Below are 9050 nucleotides of genomic sequence, written 5' to 3'. Positions count from 1 at the left end.
GAAGTGATTTTTAAGTTTCCATTATTTTATCTTAACTTAAAGTGACACTTTTATCAACTGTGGTAAAAGGAATGGGGTTACGTGATGTCTTTGTACTTTCCAGATATCAGAAACATCTCCGATGAAAAACTTACAAGTAATTAATTACTATGAGTGTTTTGAAAGTAAGACAAGTGAAATAAGCAGCTGATTAGTACAACATTAGCATGTCAGGCTTAGAAATCTATGGTCTTTGACACGTCAGTTTAATAAATAAATTGAGACAACATGCAGAAACAACACATTCAGTTACATAGTTAAGAACATGTATGTATTCATTTTCCTGTAAAATTTCAAGATGAAATATTGTTCTCATTAAAGTGTATATATTTTTTGCTGTGCATCTTATATTTTGCTATACAAACATAATGCATTATGTATGAAATTGTTAATGTGAGTTGGATATTTGGATGAATCTGGAGCAGTGAGAGCTGTTGGACAGCTTCTTTGCACCTGTAGACTTCTGCATTGCAGCTGGCATATGTGAAGGAATGTTATGCTTTATCACACTAGACATAACATTACCTGCAGCTGCAGAAAACATAAGCAAGACATCCAGTTAAATTCTTGCAGATGTTCTTCCACTATGAAAGCAAAGAGAGTAAAATAAATAAGGATAAAATAAAAACTGTGGGTCTCTCAGACACATGCACACACACACACACACACACACACACACACACACACACACACACACACACATACACACACACATAGACACAACAGCATTGTCAGAGATATAAGCTGACAATTTTTCTGAGACGATTACATATTGAAGGAAAATGAGAAATCCAAACTTCTATACATTCATGTAAATCTTTATTTTTAAACAACTGCAAGAAGTCTATAGCACTTTCATTTTCCAAATATGGTTTATGTTGTGTGGAGGAGTGAGAAAAATCCTTGCTGCTGCACGCACTCACATAAAATATTTTAAATAACTATTTTAGGTGTAATAAACTTATATAACAGAAATATTCTGTTGGTACATCTAAAATATCTTAATAGAATTACACAGATGCACAGCATTTCCTCCATCATAACACACAGATTTTATACTGCTGTACATACACACTCTCTCACACACACACACACACACACACACACACACACACACACACACACACACACACACACACACACACACATGCAGTTACCATTTGAAAAAGTAGACACTCATATGAGCAAACACTTTTTCCTGGTGTAAAAAAAGTGAATGTACAAATGAGCAAATCTTCATTCAAATGGAGTTTTTGCCAGCAGCCTTTTGTATGGGATTGTAGTAGAGAGGGGTAAGGGGATTTGGCCTTTCCAGGGAAAGAAATCGCTTGGCCATCATAGTGAAGTTGCCCTTTTCACCACTGTGGTGTAATCTCGGATTTGGCATATTTAGTTAGGGGGGTGTGGGGGGAAAAGTCCCCCACTTTGTAATGTTAATAGTTAAGCTGCATTTTGTATGGGGCAAGTGATTTTTTTTCCAAGGAGAAAAAAATTGCTGATTTGGCCTTTTGCTGTAAGTGGAGTTCACTCTTTTAGGGTTGCTGAACAGCTGTTCTCTGTTCAGTGTTTTCAAAGATATAATATAGACCCGAAAAATCATCTATCCAGCGACTCTCAGCTAATTCAATATGATTATTTAAATCTCCCCTTCATGAAGGCAGTGTCATAACTTCCCAAACTGAAAACTTGAAGTTATGACTACGATTTGTCATCATATGCTGAAATAAAGAATTGTCCTTGTTCTGTAATTTAATGTCACTAAGATGTTTGTGTCTGTGTTAACTTTGCCCACATTACTGAAGGCCTAGAAGTCTGAAACCAACAAAGTGTAAACACCAAATGATGGTGCCCTGACTGTTTAAAATATAATAAAGGAAAGTCTAGCAGAGATACCAGTTATGCAACATTTTGTACAAAATAATGTATTTAGGTAAAGTTTATTATGAATAAACTTGCAAAATTCAGCAAACTTACAAAAAAGGCTGATGCATACATAATACGGTGCAGTGTGTCTTATAACATTATGCGTAACATGAAAATAGAAGAAAACAGTGTCTATCCAGAAAACCAAAGTACATAATGTGCAATTATTCAGCATAATTTCTGGGGGCCTCCTTTACTTCTCAAGTTGAAGCCTAGCCCCAAGTCTTCCTACTGATATAGTCTAACTATGAGGCTGGATGACCTCAATGGTAACAGCTACTTCTGCTGTTTTCATTTTCACTGACTTTGTGTAGTTTTGGAGGTGGAACATATAAATCTTTGGAAGAAAGTTAAAGCCCCCCTTTCTTGAGTAATACAAGGGGGCTTCCTAATTGCTTTAATTGTTATGATTCTTTGCTGGCAGTTTTTAAAATAATAGCTTGGGTGAAGCATTTTACCAGGTTCATCATGTGTAACAGTTTTCCACTTTTTTGCCATTTCAGCTTTTCAGCATTTTAGGACTTTGCATAATGAGCTTTGGCTTCTGGTCCACTGGTAATAAAACTTTCAATGGCATGATTTCAGTAAAGTATGATGGACTCATGTACACACACACACACACACACACACACACACACAAACATGTGCACGAGCTAACATACACACATGATCAAAATATAGTATCACAAACATACACTATGAAGTGATAACACATTTAATATCATTAGAATGGTTAGCATTTTGGAGTTTCTCTTTTTTAACTACTCTTACTTTAAGAGCAAGTGAGGTAGTAAAGCTATAAATGTGATGATATAATAGCATATGATATATCTATCATAACTATAGTCCTGAAATATCATTATAGCATTTGAAAGCTTCTGAAAAAAGAATTGCTACATTTGGATAAGAGCTGAACAACAGCAACAGTGGTTAAATGTGTGTGGTCAATGACAGTGTCTGAGACAGCTGGCTAGTAAAAATTAAGGAAGTAATTCTTCAGTGACATGATCCTGTTCTCCAGATGATGTCAGTGTGAAACAGCATGCAGTATTCTGTATTTCATCATGCCCATGATCTATTAAACCTACATTCTTGGTAGTTTTACAATTCCCAGTTTAATCACTGTTTTAATTCCACCCTCTGTTCTCTTTACTTACATTCTCGTGCTGACTTTTAAGTTCCAGAAAATACATACCTTTACTTGTAGCAAACACTACCTAGGTTAAGCTTAATGATCTGTACTGTGCTGTAACAGCTTATGACTCCAAATTGCAACATATTAAGGATTTTGTGCAGGGGCATATTTTCACATATGGCTCCCTCCACAGAATCAGCCTTCTGTGACATCGAATCGGCAGGCTGATGAACATTCCACCTTAAATTCAAGTGTAAGAGGCAATGGAGCTGATATACGGATCAGGATGGAAGTGATGACATCATCAAACGTCGACACAGCACCTAGGCAAGGCTCTATTGTGGAGGTGATTAACCAGCAGCAGACAATTCCACAAGAGACTTCGAACACCACACAGATGGTGTTAAACAGTACTAATGTGCTGGGAGCTCGACCAAAAGCTATGAGTTCATCTTTTCACATTTTACGTGTACCTGTGAAGAAGACAGAGAACCTGAACAGAGGTCGTTCATTGAATCGCAATGTAAAGAAGTGAGAAACATCCATGTGACTGCCAATGGCAACTGAGACTGTAATGTACATAATATTTCTGATTACATTTTATCTGATGCTGAAAATTATGTTTTGAGCAAGGGACTTACATTCAATCCAAGTACAGGGTCAAGTTTTAGTGACTGTGTGTTAGATTTGAGAATGTTTGCCAGAAATGTTGAATTGAAATGTATTTATGGTGCAAAATCTGTTCCTAGGGACTGTATTCTTAGGCAGCTGAGCACATTTAACCCCCTGTCAGTCAAGTGGGTGAAACTTTTATAAAAACCTCTGAAGATGATATTTTTAAGATTTGAATACAAAAAACAAGCATGTTTTTCATAACATGAACTGGGAGCAATGCCAAGCATTAAGGACACTTATACAGAATAAGAATATCATAATAAAACCTGCTGAAAAGGGAGGGGTGGTTGTAGTCATGAACAGTGAATTTTATCATAATAGTGTTCTTATGTTGTTAAGGGACTCAAGTACTTATCAACAGCTAACACCAGTTGATATCAATATGATTATTGGTAAAGTTAAGCATGAGTTTTCCAATTTAAGGTTAAGTAACCATATTAATGAAGACACTTTTAAGTTTATATTGATTGAACATCCTATTGTTCCACTGTTCAAAGCTTTACCGAAAATACATAAAGCTCTCAGGAACCCACCATTACATCCAATTGTATCTGGAAGGGGGTGGCTACTGAACATGCTTTTATATGGGTAGAGTTTCATCTAAGAAAGTGTTTGGTTTCTGTACCTAGAATATTAAAGGACACATCTCATTTTTTGCAATCTTTACACAGTCATTTAGGTCCCAATGCTGACTGTACAGATTATTTGTTAATAACCCTAGATATAAACAGTTTGTTCACAGTAATTACAAAAGAATATGGCTTGATGGCATTTGAAGCCTTTTTGCAACAAGTACACATCTTGAATGATACTGATATTGACAGTGTAGGTTTACTGTTAGACTGTGTGCTGAGCAACAATATTTTTATGTATCATAATTGCTTCTATCGTCAGAGCAGGGGAGTGGCCATGGGCACCCCCTGCGCAAACTCATATACCACCATAGTGTTGGCATATTGGGAGGATCAAGCAATATTCAAGGCAAACTATCTATGGAGGGGGTACCTGAGTTACTATGTCCATTTTGTGGATGATGTCTTCCTGCTTAGGACAGGGACATAGGAACAGCTTTATGAGTTTGTGACCAACTTGGAAAGCACCACTGATTTTTTGAGGTTTAGTATTTCACTCTTGGATACAACTATAAATTTCTTAGATGTCCGAGTGATGAAAAACACAGAGCAACAGATTGAGACTGTGTTATATAGGAAGGAATGCTGGAGGAATACTCTCCTAGCCTATGATAGTATGCACCCTAGATATACACTTAACAATATTACTCAGGGACAATTTTTTTGAAAATCTAGGTTATGTACTAATGATGAGACATACAGAGAGAAATCTGCAGAATTGATGGTGAATTTAAAAACAAGGGGATATAATCAGAACATAATACAGCAGGAATTTAATAAAAGTAAAGAAAAGTGGTTGAACAAAGCAAAACCCTGGTTTTCTGGAAATGTACAGGTGCATGACAGGGAGACTGATATAAGCAGGCAGCCCCTTCGAGTTACTTTGAATTATAGTAACAGTGTGGGGGCATATGTGGCATTATTCACCAAAACTGGAAAATCTTGTTAACTGATGATAGAGTGAAGGCATTAATAACTCAGGAGCCCACATTTTGTTTCAAACGTAGTAAGAATTTAAAGGATTTGCTCTGTACAGACCAACAGGGGGTTAGGACACCTGTCATGGGGCAACAAGGGACATTCCCCTGTAGACACTGTAACGCTTGTCAGTATAGTAGACATAACAATACATTCATCCATTCACTGTCTGGAAAGAGCTATTCATTGAAACAATATGCTGACTGTTTGACCAGCAATAATATATACTTGGCTGACTGTATGCAATGTTGTTCATTTTATGTCAGTAAAACAAATTGTAGCTTGTAAGACAGTGTTACAACATATGTCAGCTGTACTTACAGCTAATGTACATAATGCCCTGTATCAGCATGTAAAGCAGTACCCTGGGCATGTATTTTTTTATGGTTTTGCAGGTTATTCATCCGGGGGGGGGGTGATTTCAGAAATATAACAGAATGCAGTGAAACTAGATGGATAATCAATCTGGGTACTGATAGAGCACCTGGCCTGAATGGCGTCATTCCTATCAAGCCTTTTTTAAAAAAGAGGAGGTTTTTTTGCTGAGTCTTTGATTGGCTGTTATGTATTTTAAAAGGTGTTCATAACTTTTGTATGTTGTTGTCGGTTTTCCGAACCTGAAAGCTCTAACCTACTGCATTTTATTAAACTACTGTTTTTTTATCAGCCTGGTGGTCGGATCATCTATAAATGTTAAATTGTTTAGAGATTGACTTATTCAGTGTAAAACATTTTACAATTTCACGGAGGAACATTTAAAATAATGCAAACAGCTCTTAAAAATAAATGTTCATATTCTTTATTCGTTATTCCCTTGCATAAAGGTGGTCCTTCCTCTGACCCCAGGAGCTGTAGACCTATTAGTCTGACTAGCCTTATCTGCAAGGCCATGGAGCGAATCATCATGAACCTTATCAACAAATATATAGGTAATCTCCAAACACTTGACCCTACTCAGTTTGGATTTATCAAAGGGAGAGCATGCCTGTTAAACCAGGTGGACTTCTTTGAGATAATTACCAAGGCCTTAGACATGGGGAAATCTGTGCATACAGCCTACGTAGACCTAGCCATGGCATCTGACACTATCCCCCACTCAGGAATCATTGACAAACTCACCCAGCTAGGTATCAACCCTTATATTGTTAGATGGGTCACTAACTAGCTCGCTGATAGATCTCATATAGTCAAAACAGGGGAATCCACCTCCAACAGCAGACCTGTAACCAGTGGTGTGCCACAGGGATCAGTTCTGGGACCTCTACTGTCTGGAATCTATTTCTCTGAAGTACAAGCAAAAACTAAATGTCTGTGCTGACAACATTTGCTGATGACTGCAAACTGGGAGCTCTCGTAGAATCTTCAAATGATGTCAGCATCCTACAAGAGGGTCTTAAACAAACAAATAATTGGTGCTAAAGTCATGGCCTTAAATGCAATGCAAAAAAAAATGTATTATCATCCCTTTCGGTAACAGTGATGTTCCTGCTAACTAGCGCATCAACAGCAACACCTTAAGTGTGCACTCAGTGGGGAGACCCCTGGCAAACAGGTTGACAGCAGTCTTACCTTTGACTATCATGTGCTCATCTCATAAGTAAGGGCATTACCTCCAGAAATAAAAAGTTATACCCTCCCTGTACTCTTCTCTCATCAGACCAATAATTGAGTACAATGCCGCTTTTGATCTGTACCTTTCTCAGCACCTGCAGCAAATGGAGAGAGTACAAAGGTTCCTCAAAAGGAAAATTCAAGGTGTTCAGCATCTGTCCTATGTGGATTGTCTGAAATCACTGCCACTTTATTCTGTTTCATACAGACTACTCAGAGGTGATCTTTGCCTTGCATACAATGCAATCTCTGACCCTGCTTTATTGGAAATGCTAAATATCCCTAAGTCAAATGGTACACGATTTACTTGCTCTAAATACCTTAACCTGGTATGTGACATTAATAAAACCTGATTGATGGTCACATATGTCTCCCAGAGGTTACCACACCTTTGGAGCAAACTCCCACTTCATGTCAAACAGAGCACATCATTGGCCTTCTTCAAACGCAATCTAGACGATTGGATGGGTAACCATAAATTCACCTTGGGTGTTTCACCAGAGTCCCTCTTGGACTGGGGCAGTAGGGGCTGATCGTGGAAATAAGGATAGAACTTGGCTAGGCTTATAAGGGCCCTAGGTCCATTAGCCCAGTAACTTCCTATATCCTATGAAATGCAAGGAGAGATTGGAATGGGGAAACACAAACAAAAGTTGTGAATATAAAACTGCATTTTGCAGACGTTTGCATTTCTCTCACCCAGTTTTGTAAATGTATTTAAGTTTCTTTAACTTCTGATTGGCTCTTCACTGTTAGAACCATATGAATACAGTTCATATCAGGAAAAAATACATGATTGCAACTTCATAAGTGTGAATCTTTTTAAAGAACACACACACAAAATTCGAACTCTTGACTTAGCTGATGACATATTCACACAACTTCTTTACCAATCAAATCCTTATTTTCAGTTTCCCAGTCTCTAGCCACTCAGATGTCATAACTGAAAATACCTATTGCATTTTCGGATTGCTGTCAGACTGCTTAATATACAAAGTCATACAATAGCATTGCATGTACTGCCAGTTTCCCATTCTCTACTGAACAAAGAATCATGGTTTTAAATAAGCAAATTTGTTTTAACGCTATGTGAAGAGATTGATTGCATTTTCTTGTTGTTGTCCATGTTGTTCAGTTCCACCTACTGACAGAAAAGATGTCACATCTTAGCGGTGCTATACAAATTACAATAGCAGTTGTTTTGACTGAATTGTACTTCACTGAGAGACAGCTAACTGAGAAATCTGAATGAAACTCATTTAGCTGAAATCATATTTGACTGAATTATGACTGGCTGACAATCATCAGGTTAAGAAACAACAATTCATCATGGTGTTTTCTCTCTTTTCTTAACTGCTGCGAGAATGCAGAAGTAGCACATTTAAGTAAGTGGTTGTGGCAAGTTTTTAAGGTAAGATGTGTTTTGTTTTTCAGTCAAATGTGATTAAATGAAATGAGTTTTCAGTTAAATGTGTTTTCAGTCAGGTTTGCTCAGCCATTTGTGATTTAGTGAAATGTGATTAGGTCAAAGTAAATACATTTAGAAATTACAGTGGTGGCAGTACCGAATTCTGGATGAATTTAAGCTCAATTCAACAATCACATTACTGTTTTAAACATATCTTTAATAGAAAAATATTGTTGGAGCCTGAAGTGACCTGCTTAAATAACTTGGCACTGATTGTATAATAGACAAGATAAGAAGACATGGCTATGATTTTCCTTTATCCATTGACATCCTATGCCTGCATTTCCACACATAACCCAGAAAATGAGGTTGAAAGTTGTTGTGTACATGTATATCTACAAGGAAATACAAATTTACTGATGCCAACTCTACTGGAATAAGCAATAACTTGCATTATAACCAGGGAGTACTTAACAGTCTCCACCTTGAAGCATCCAACTGCAACCAATCCTCCGAAAACTTTCTTCAGGATGGGCTAGCTGAAAGCTGCTCACTTGTACCCTTCCCACCAGGCCCCCCCATTGTTTGAGCCATCAAGTAAACCTGGGTCATCTGAGTCACACTTATGGATCCATCCTTCTATGCCATA

The 9050-nt window shown here is 37.4% G+C and overlaps 1 protein-coding gene across 3 annotated transcripts in view; it reads right to left on the bottom strand.

Moving 5' to 3' along the window:
* TMC5 (transmembrane channel like 5) overlaps positions 1 to 9050 on the bottom strand; it is a 1577296-nt gene that overhangs the window by 354344 nt on the left and 1213902 nt on the right. The window lies entirely within an intron of this gene.

Source organism: Protopterus annectens, chromosome 12.part0, assembly GCF_019279795.1.
Source record: "Protopterus annectens isolate FY-2018-M chromosome 12.part0, PAN1.0, whole genome shotgun sequence".
Lineage (NCBI taxonomy): Eukaryota > Metazoa > Chordata > Ceratodontiformes > Protopteridae > Protopterus > Protopterus annectens.
The sequence above is the reverse complement of the archived record's forward strand: the minus strand, read 5'-3'. Positions and strand labels throughout refer to the sequence as shown.